Source organism: Perca flavescens, chromosome 24, assembly GCF_004354835.1.
Source record: "Perca flavescens isolate YP-PL-M2 chromosome 24, PFLA_1.0, whole genome shotgun sequence".
Lineage (NCBI taxonomy): Eukaryota > Metazoa > Chordata > Actinopteri > Perciformes > Percidae > Perca > Perca flavescens.
The window spans coordinates 15,075,696-15,086,332 of NC_041354.1; the positions used below are offsets into that span (position 1 = coordinate 15,075,696).

Below are 10,637 nucleotides of genomic sequence, written 5' to 3' on the forward strand. Positions count from 1 at the left end.
TGTGTATCTCCTGCAAGGCTTGCTGTAAATAGCTGGAGCTGTTCCCTAATGTTCTTGGGCGCAACATCGCAACACACCTCCTGTCCAGTGCCAAATGGGTTGTGAGAACAGCTGGGAATTTGTAACGTGGGAGGGATCGAGCTGTTTTAAAATGTCAATGCTCCAAGGGCAGACGGAATCATGCATTTGCTGCACCTTGGATAGTCTCCACCCACCAGGTAATATTTGGAATCAATGTCAATTACCTCCCTGGCTTTAGTGTAAATGCCAGAATGGTGCATCTTCCTATTGCACTGGGTGCATTTCAGAGGGATGCCCCACATCCGCATTGGAGCCCACAGGAACATCCGCTGGCGGAAATAATTATGTGGATCAGGAGGTGAGATGGATTTGGTGGGGCTGGGGGGATGAAACCAGTTATTAGACAGGTTTTGTTTCAGCTGTCCAGTACTGTCATATAAAATGTGGGTGATCCACTCCTGGTCAGCTGGCTGGATGACTCTGGTGAACTGCTTGGGTAGAAAATTCACCCAGTTTACCTCAGGAGGCTGCAGAGTGAGTGGGTGTCGTGGTGGTGCTAGTGACGTCTCATGGGCTGTGGGAGGAGCAGGAACAGGGGCAGGAACATCGGGTGGGTCACTGGGTTGCTGTGTTGTCTCTTGGGCTATGGGAGTGGTAGGAGCAGCAACATCTGGGAGGTCTGTTGGACAGGTCAAAAGGTGACATTCCTCTATGTGCTGTAACAATCCAAAAGCCCCCCAGGCCTTTGCACCACACTGCTCACACTGCTCCTGGGTGTGGTAGTCTGACAGGTGCTGCGTGTAGTCCTCGCACATCATCTCCTGATTACACAGCGAGCATGTGAGAGACTTCCCCTCGCTCATCCTGCACAGAGCTGGAGTTTTCTGAGCTACACCTGTCTGTGGTCCTGGAACTGTAACAGCTTTCCGAGCTGCTGCACTGGCCTGAGAACCTGTAGCTGTTGCACCTGCACTGGCCTGTAAACTCTCAGCTGAATTGAGACACAGCTGACCTGCACTGAATGCTGCTTTCCCTGCTGACTGGGAAAAACCAAACTGGGTTGCAGCACTGGCCTGTGGAGCCCTCAGCTGACCTTGACTGGATGCTGCTGTCCCTGCCTTCTCTGCTGACTGGGAAAAATAAAAGTGGGTTTACATTTAAAGTACATTTCCACTAATAATTACATACTCACACTGTTTAACACTGGAAACAAACGGTAGAACTGAGGAGAAACCATTTTCCATTACATTTTCCAGTATATTTTCACCACATCACAGGTTTAATGATTAAATGGCATCGTTTACCTGGTGGTATCCACACTCGCAGGGGATCGTTTTCCCAAATATGTCTAGTTTGTGGACAGTAGTTTGACCTTTCAGGGGGGTCAGAGGACAATCAGCAATCCGCAGCATTACTGCCCTCCATCTCCTGGACCCCGGCCTCTTGCCAGTTGTAAATGTGTACTTTCCCTGGGCATACAGGGACATCACACCTGCCCAGTAGGCATCTGGTTTCCCAGTCTTTTCTGCAGATATTAGGGACAAGATATGGAAAACAACAGAAATTTACTGTAAGAGATGGAAATACTACTCAACTACTGATCACCACAAGCAAGGCTTTATTTCTCAATATTTCAGCAATATATGTCTATCAAATCAACAGTATAGCCTACCCTATCATATGACAAATGTGTTTATTGGTAACATTAATTCATTTCACAATTTATTTTACTCAGAAAGTTAATCCATAGGTCTACTCTTCAACTAGGGTCATCGTGCTGACGTCACTAGATTATTAAAAAAGCACACAAAAACACCTCAGGCGTTAACGGTTTTCACATCAGGCAGGTCAATGATACAAAACATTGTTTAAGATAAGCACCACTTATCGTAGAAAAATCTCTTAAACGACGACGACATTAACTGACCAAACAGACAAACAAACAAACAAACCAACGGCTAGCTTACGTTACCCTACCTAAACAAGGTTTACATCTAGTCTAATTAACCTTACACAATAAATGTCGTAGTACAATCCGAATGTGTAAATGTAACATAAAGAAAGAGACTAAATGTAAATGTAGGCCCCTATCGCAGTTGATTTAGAAAAGTTCACAACGGCGGGTAATTTTAACGTATGGGGCCAACGTTAACGTTACCTCAGTCGTTACGTTACCCTTTCAACATCGTTTCCCACGTTAATCTAAAGGAGCTAGCAGAAACCTACTGTCTCATAGACTTTAAACATTCACCCTAAAGTCTATTATTATCATAACATACCTGAGCGTCGAGATAGTCTGTAAAGTTTGTAACCTGTCACTAAACGGTGGCCATCCAATCAGCGACGAGATTTGCATGACAACCTTACGCTGTATGATGCTATGGTCCCTCACCAATCAGACAACCGTGCGTCGAGGCAGCAGTTGTTGATGATTGGATGCGTCGCAACATCGTTTCTTAGGAACTGATTGGCTGTTTTACCCCATGTTAGGACCTTGTTAGGACTTGTTAGGAGAGCGTTAGGAATTGTTAGGACTTGTTAGGAGAGCGTTAGGAATTGTTAGGAATTGTTAGCAGAGCGTTAGGATGTGTTTGGCAGTCCTACTGCCGGCGGGTACACAGCTGATTCATCATGAGTACCTCGTCCAGTCAAATTGCTTTGGGAGAGACTGTTAAGACAGTCTCTGTTAAGACAGCTAGCAGGGCAAGCTAGCTACTGGCAGGATCGAGACAGGGACCAGGGTAGGTGAATTTAAACAATGTCTGAGTTGAAAACGCATCTTGTTGACACGTAAAGGCCCTGTTCTTGTGGCACAGACATATTAATTGCATTTTGTGTCTGTTAAGAGGCACAAAGGCACTCTAAAACTTGCCCCGAGCACTGCTGTTTTAGCTCAGGGGACGCTTGTAGTACGTAGCTGCAGCTTCTCCGTGTTACCTGCACTGATTCGGGTCGGGGTTTTTTCTATCGAAAGTACTCGCGTAGCTATAGCGATCAAGATTAACGTAAAAATTGGCCGGAATTCTCCTTTAAGGCATTAAGATCAATTTACAAAAGATGATTTTTTTATTCCTCTTTTTAGTCAACTTTAGCATGGGTTCATAAACTTATGAGCACGACTGTATATACTTAAATAATGTGAGTGAGAGCAACGTTTTTTTGACAAATGATGCAGATTGGTTCACTTTCCATGGCCACACTCACACTCAGGCTTGTCGTTGGTAGCAGCTCGTCCCCCAAACTTTTATTTCTGTGATTACTGTATTGATTCAAATTCTGTGGTTGTGTAAACCCCTCCATGTGTAATCAGTTAGGACTTCTAGCAACATGACAGCCAAGTGATAGGAATTCTACCGTTCTGCAGACATTATTGTTAAGATTGTATCTTCATGTCAAGTGATACTAAAGAATTATTTAGCAGCTGATCGCTGTGAGCAGGGTTTGAACCTGCGCGGGGAAACCCCATTGGATTTCAAGTCCAACGCCTTAACCACTCGGCCATCACAGCTGATTCATCATGAGTACCTCGTCCAGTCACATTGATTCGGGAGAGACTGTTAAGACAGGCAAGACAATGGTAAGCGAGGTAAATGCTAAAACGTTTCTTGACTGGCTGTGATTAAGTTCTTACAGTACAGTATAAGTGAGTTAGTTTTAGGCTTAATGTCACTTTGATTTGCATTGTAGATTTTTTCCATAAATGCTTCAAAAAGACAGAGATCTAAATCACTTGTTTATTTTACAGTGAGACCTCCATGTGCAGACCTAACTAAAGTACAGGGGGGACATCAAAAGGGGGCCTATAAGTACCTCGGTTAAAGTTTGCTGACACCTTTAGATGATCTCTGGAAGAATCCATGTGTGCCTAGCAGTAGCTACAGGAATTGAACTGTACTTTTCCATTCTTATCTGTTCTTCATGCATCAGAAACAAGTAAAGTTTTGAACTCTTAACAGTTAGCAGTTTGTTGTGTTTTAGCAGAAGTCAAATCCTCATTAATGTAGTGTTTCTGTGTAAAGTTAATACGCCAGGGCAAAAAGTCCTCCTTGTTAAATTTGTTATTTCTGCAACAACAAGGTGCTGCTGGGATTTGAACCCAGGATCTCCTGTTTACTAGACAGGCACTTTAACCAACTAAGCCACAACACCTCCATGGTACTATCATGGTATTAAAATGATAACAGTTTACTTTGAAGGTATCAACATAATCATGACATTACGCTGTCATAACTATGACATGGCACTGTCATGAACGTGTCATAAATGTTATAAACAAGTCATAAATCTTTATGACTTCTGTCAGGCGCTTTAACCTCTAAGCTAAGTAGTCCCTCTTGCAAGAATACAATTAGACAGTGAAAAGGGCTGTGAACAAAACTAGATGTGAAACAATTAAACGTGTTTTCTGAGGAGGGAAATGGATTTAACAAATTTATGATAACCAGGAACTGCTAGGATTTGAAGACAAGATCTCTTCTTTACAAGACAGGCGCTTCAACCACTAAGCTACAGTGCCTCCTATTGGCCAAGCCCTCTTGCAAGAATACAATGAGCTAGTGAACAAGGCTGTGATTCTACTAGATGTGAAGAAATTAAAACTCTGCTTTGAAAATGTTTCTTGAGAAGGGAGATGAGCCGTTTTCCGACCGGATAGCACTAGTACTTTTTAGGGGAAAAGTACACTTCTAAGCAGTTCTATGAACTACTCTCCCCCAAAATCTTTTTTTCCATTTGCATTCGCACCATCCAAGTGGCCATAGGGACTGGTAGGAGGGGTGAGGGAGTGATGCAAGCACAGCAACGGTCTTAATTAAAATCAGAAAAGAAATACGCCAAAAAAAGTATGAACTATACTAAATCTAATGTATATATGTCATAATTTAAACAAGTCTCCCGAAGAGAAACGGGTATCTCTCTCTCTCTCTCTCTCTCTCTCTCTCTCTCTGCCTGTGGCCGTGCGTGTGTGTGTGACGGCGGACCAGCGAAGTTGTCAAGCCCCAGGCGCTTGTGGAGTTTAACACCAAAAGGCAGTAATCACAGGTTCCCGTTAATCTTATCATGGATATGTGTAAGCCTCTTATTTAAGAGACCAGTCTGAGAGACCTCCGGCTGACAGCCGGGTGTCCCAGAATGACAGGCCGGCCGGCGAGCAAGCGATCCCGGCCGCCACCGGCTGGCAGTCCAGTCACTTTATGGAGCTTCTCAACTCCGATTTTTGGAAGACTATATATAGCCTATATTTGAAATCTAAACAGAACAAACTTAAAGCAAAAAAAAAAATCTAAAGTTTAGTTTCATGTGCACACCTGGAAATGGTCCAGGTCTCTCAAAATCTGACGAAAATCTTTTAAACTTCATTTAAGTTGTGACACTCACAATAACAAGGGGGGCATGAATGCAATAGGAGTTTACAGAGAGGCAACTGAATGCACCATGAAGTCCAGTCGGAGCCAACAAGCTTTAACAATTGTTAGTTTACATAACTCACAGAAAGGAAGGAAAAATGCTGTCACACTGGTAGCTCAAAAGAAGTATGAGGATTGTCCAGTTCTGTTGTTTTTACGGATGCAACAATTATAAACTTTGTTGGTAAGATTATGGTCTGAAAAATAATCACGGTTTCACATTATGCATTTATTATTTCACTGCTAATGTATGAATTCACATGAACACTGTAGATTTTAAGTTATGTATTGCCGCCTTTTAAAAGAGAAATAACAGTAACAGTTTTAAATGTTATTAAAATGATTATATGACCTATCAACCTTTTTATTTAAAGGGGTGTGTAGGAAAAAAAGCGACCGATTTTACTCTGGCTCAAAAAGCCAAAGTCTTTTAAGAACCACCGGTCACTTCTCAAAGTTTCCCCTTTACTTATTGTGTTCGTTGAAAGGCAGACCAAGAAATGAATACTCAGGATTCGTTCAGTTAAACTATAACAATCTTTAGTAAAATGATATTGCAAACAGATCTTTCATATGCATATGGATCAGCCGCTCCTTCGAGACTTTCTCTCCCTAACCACCAACAAAGTCTTTCCGGGTCTGACCCTGGACCTTCCTATTCCCTATTCTTTTATTCATGTTCAGGTTCCTCCTTCCGCCATTGCATGTGGGCCGCCAATTGGTTGGATATCACTCCGACTTTCTGTCTCCAAGAAGATAGAGAAGTTGCGCGCTAGAGATTGTCTGTTCCAATTGTTTATTAAACAAATGAGGAGCACTTTTGCTCCACTAAATTTGAACCCGTCTTATCTTACACATGCCAGACAGGAGGAGACAGCGAAGCCATCCCAGGATACAGGACATTCTTATTCTAAACCCAATATATTTCTACAGGTGATTGAATGCAAAACCGATTTTACCCTGTCATAGTTGAATAACGACAGTTCGGTGGGTAAATAGGACATACATAGAAGCTCAAAGTCCCACTGACACCCCTTTACTATGAAAATCTCATATTTTGAAACTGCCGCTGAAAACGGGCGAATCCCAACAAAGCTAGTTGCTTATGCAAGCATCTCAAAATCCGGGACCTTAAGAGAACAGTCACGTTAGGTAAGTTTCATATCCACAAGGCAAAATTTTCCAGTTCAACACCGTGCTTCAAACTATTCCAAGTTGAATTGACATGTACTTTGAGTCTCTTAAGTTGGTATCCAATAAGAAAGCTATACTAATATATATCTATTTAAATTTCCTTAAGTGATCTTGCTGTCTCTTATTTTAACATTCTTGAAAGTCTGTCTTTTTTTTTTTTTTTTTTTGTTTAAAATAGTACTCCTTTTATTTCATATATTATCTGTATACATTTTTGTATCATATCTTCTCTCATACTACATGATTGAATTTTTGTTATTTGTATTTTGAAATAAAAAAAAAATAAAAAACATTTACATAGGCTACACAACTGAGCTGAGATAGGTAGTCTTCTGAATCTATCTCCAACTGTGTGTCGGAGTTCAGCGCCGGTGCTGCCTGTGTTGTTGCCTCGCCGCCCAGCCTGCCTTCCTTAACACACCCCGACCTGCTCTGAGCTCGATTGAGCTCCTTTACGGCTTGCAGCCCACAGCACTCCATACCCGCGCAAAGTCACCGGTTTTTGGCAAATGGACTACTACACGCTGGTGCTCTGACAGAGCTCCAGGGCCTGCAGCTCCCCTCTTCCTGCTAGCTAAATGCCCGGTGTGTGTGAGGGCGTTTTCACACATACCTCGTTTGGTCCGGACTTTCGGACTTTTTAGTTTGATCCGAACCAAAATTACAGGTGTGAAACCTCCCCCGGACCGCGGTCCGGATCAAAAGACCAAATTTAAAAAAAAAAGAGGTTTTTTAAAATAAAAAGAGGTGGTCTCGGTCCGGTCCGGACCAAACTGAATGGTCCGGTTCGTTTATAGTGTGAAAGCATTTTTTGGATGGTTCGGACTTTTGGACCAAATACAAGAAGCTCTGGCAGGCTCTCCTTGTGTTACAAGACCGGGGAAGCTCCTTTAAGGTGCTTAGTGAGAGAGAGTGACGGTGAATGCGTTCAGAGAAGACAGCTGTCGGCTATCAGAGCAGAGAATACATCAGCAGTTTATTGGTTAAGTGGTAAATGTACAGCGTAGGTTTCAGTTTGTCTCTGAATAAATGCTCCAGAAAGAAAGTTCCCGTGTCTTGCTTCTCAACATCACAACAAAACAAAAAGGGCCACGGCAGTAGGGGGAGAGCAGCAGTCAGTTGGAAAAACTCAGACACAGAGAGAGCATATGAGAGGACGAGGAAGCCCTTCAACAAACAAATCAGTTAGAAGTATCTGGAGACGTAGCTCACGTATGTGATAACGGCAGGACGTAGGTTTGTCACGTATACAGTGGGGGAAATAAGTATTTGACCCCTTGCTGATTTTGCAGGTTTGCCCACTTACAAAGAATTCAAAAATCTACAATTTTAATCATATGTACATTCTAACAGTGAAAGACAGAATCCCAAAGAAAATTCCAGAAAATCACATCATATGAATTTATTAAAATTGATAACCATCTGATGAGGAAAAACAAGTATTTGACCCCCTGGACAAACAGCATGTTAATATTTTGTAGAAAAGCCATTATTGGCCAGCACAGATGTCAAATGGTTTTTATAGTTGGTGACAAGGTTTGTGCACATTTCGGCAGGGATGTTGGCCCACTCCTCCCTGCAGACAGCCTCCAAATCATTCAGGTTCCGAGGTTGTCGCCTGGCAACTCGAATTTTAAGCTCCCTCCAAAGATTTTCAATCGGATTCAGGTCTGGAGACTGGCTAGGCCACTCCAGAACCTTGATGTGCTTCTTCTTCAGCCACTCTTTTGTTGCTTTGGCGGTGTGCTTAGGGTCGTTGTCGTGCTGAAACACCCATCCTCGACCCATCTTCAGCTCTCTCACTGAGGGAAGGAGATGTCGGTCCAGAATTCCACGATACATGGCCCCGTCCATCCTCAATACGATGGAGTTGTCCCGTCCCCTTGGCTGAAAAGCACCCCCAAAGCATGATGTTGCCACCACCATGCTACTGTACTCGGTGTTCTTTGCCCTCCAAACACGACGAGTTGAGTTGAGGCCAAAAAGTTCTATTTTGGTCTCATCTGACCACATCACCTTCTTCCAGGCCTCTTCTGAGTCGTCCAGGTGGTGAATGGCGAACTTCATGCAGGCCTGTACATGTTTCTTCTTGAGCAGGGGGACCTTGCGTGCGCTGCAGGATTTCAATCCATGACGGCGTAGTGTGTTACCAACCGTTTCTTTTGTAACTGTGGTCCCAGCTGCCTTCAGTTGATTCATCAGTTCCCCCCTTGTGGTTTTGGGATGATTCCTCACCGCTCGCATGATCAGGGACACCCCACGAGGCAAGATCTTGTGTGGAGGCCCAGACCGAGGGAGGTTGGCGGTGGTGTGGTGCTTCTTCCATTTCCTGATAACTGCACCGACAGTTGATCTTTTCTCTCCAAGTTGCTTTCCGATTCTCTTGTAGCCCATCCCAGCCTTGTGCAGATCAACAATCTTGTCCCTGATGTCCGTAGAAAGCTCTTTGGTCTTGCCCATGGTGGTGATGTTGGAAGCCGGTTGTTTGGGTGTTGACAGGTGTCTTTTATACAGGTAACGAGGTGAGGCAGGTGTATTTGATGTAGATAATTGGTTTGGATTGGGGCTGTGTCTTAAAGAAAGACTAACTGGCTTGTAGGAGCCAGAATACTTGCTGTTTGTCCAGGGGGTCAAATACTTGTTTTTCCTCATCAGATGGTTATCAATTTTAATAAATTCATATGATGTGATTTTCTGGAATTTTCTTTGGGATTCTGTCTTTCACTGTTAGAATGTACATATGATTACAATTGTAGATTTTTGCATTCTTTGTAAGTGGGCAAACCTGCAAAATCAGCCAGGGGTCAAATACTTATTTCCCCCACTGTAGATCTTTAGTGCGCTTGCAAAACTGCAGTGTGAAACCACAACTTACCGGATCAAATGTATACAATGTAACAAAAACATGAACCTTGGTCCGGACCTTGGTTCGTACTTTCATGGGTGAAAACGCCCTGAGTTAGAGCGCGGTCAGCGAGCTTGTTGCACCAGCAATCTGTTACCACAGGTTCCAGTTAATATGTATGTAATTATAATGTGTTGAGTTCTTTAAACAATCGATTGGGGAAATAAACGCCGCTTGTCCGCGAGTCTCATTGATAGAGCCTGCGGCTGGATGAAGTTCTATCAATGAGAGCTAGCTCCGCCTAGAATTCCTCTGAAATTCATAAAGATTTATTAACTTGAAATCAGACACCGTTGTTAGTGTTAAAAGACATTTAGGGAGATGTTGTATAAGTGGCGTGACGAAATTCAAACTGTAAATATAAACACATTATGCGGTAAATGAAGCTAACTATCCCTGATTTGTAGCTAGCTACACATAGCTAGGATTGAAGGGACAGCCATAGCTAACGAAACCCCCACTGTTCACAAAAATTCATGAACTTGAAATCAGACACCGTTGTTAGCTTTATAAGACCTTTAGGGAGATGTTGTATAAGTGGCGTGATGAAATTCAAACTGTAAATATACAGAAATTACGCCAAAAATGAAGCTAACTATCCCTGATTTGTAGTTAGCTATACATAGCTAGGATTGAAGGGACAGTCATAGCTAACGAAACCCCCACTGTTCACAAAAATTCATTAACTTGAAATCGGACACCGTTGTTAGCTTTATAAGACCTTTAGGGAGATGTTGTATAAGTGGCGTGATGGAATTCAAACTGTAAATATACAGAAATTACGCCAAAAATGAAGCTAACTATCTGTGATTTGTAGCTAGCCACACACAGCTAGGACTGAAGGGACAGTCATAGATAACGAAACCCCTAATCTTCACAAAAATTCATTAACTTGAAATCGGACACCGTTGTTAGCTTTATAGGACCTTTAGAGATATGTTGTACAAGTGACAAGTACACCCGCTGGTCCAGTGGGTTTTGCGTGTCAGTGTCACGGTTTGTCTCGCCGAGGCGTGAACATTACACGCATTATGAAGGTACTATACCAGCAGGGGGCGATACTTTTCCTCAATGTCAACAATTCCCCGCCGACCAAAGAGAAGAATAGTATA

At 42.9% G+C, this 10,637-nt stretch overlaps 2 non-coding genes across 2 annotated transcripts; both read right to left on the reverse strand.

Moving 5' to 3' along the window:
• Positions 1-3,447: 3,447 nt before the first annotated feature.
• On the reverse strand, positions 3,448-3,529 carry trnas-uga (transfer RNA serine (anticodon UGA)). Its single transcript has one exon. It is a non-coding gene; the product is annotated as a tRNA-Ser (tRNA).
• Positions 3,530-4,096: 567 nt separating this feature from the next.
• Positions 4,097-4,170, reverse strand: trnat-agu (transfer RNA threonine (anticodon AGU)). Its single transcript has one exon. It is a non-coding gene; the product is annotated as a tRNA-Thr (tRNA).
• Positions 4,171-10,637: the final 6,467 nt, after the last annotated feature.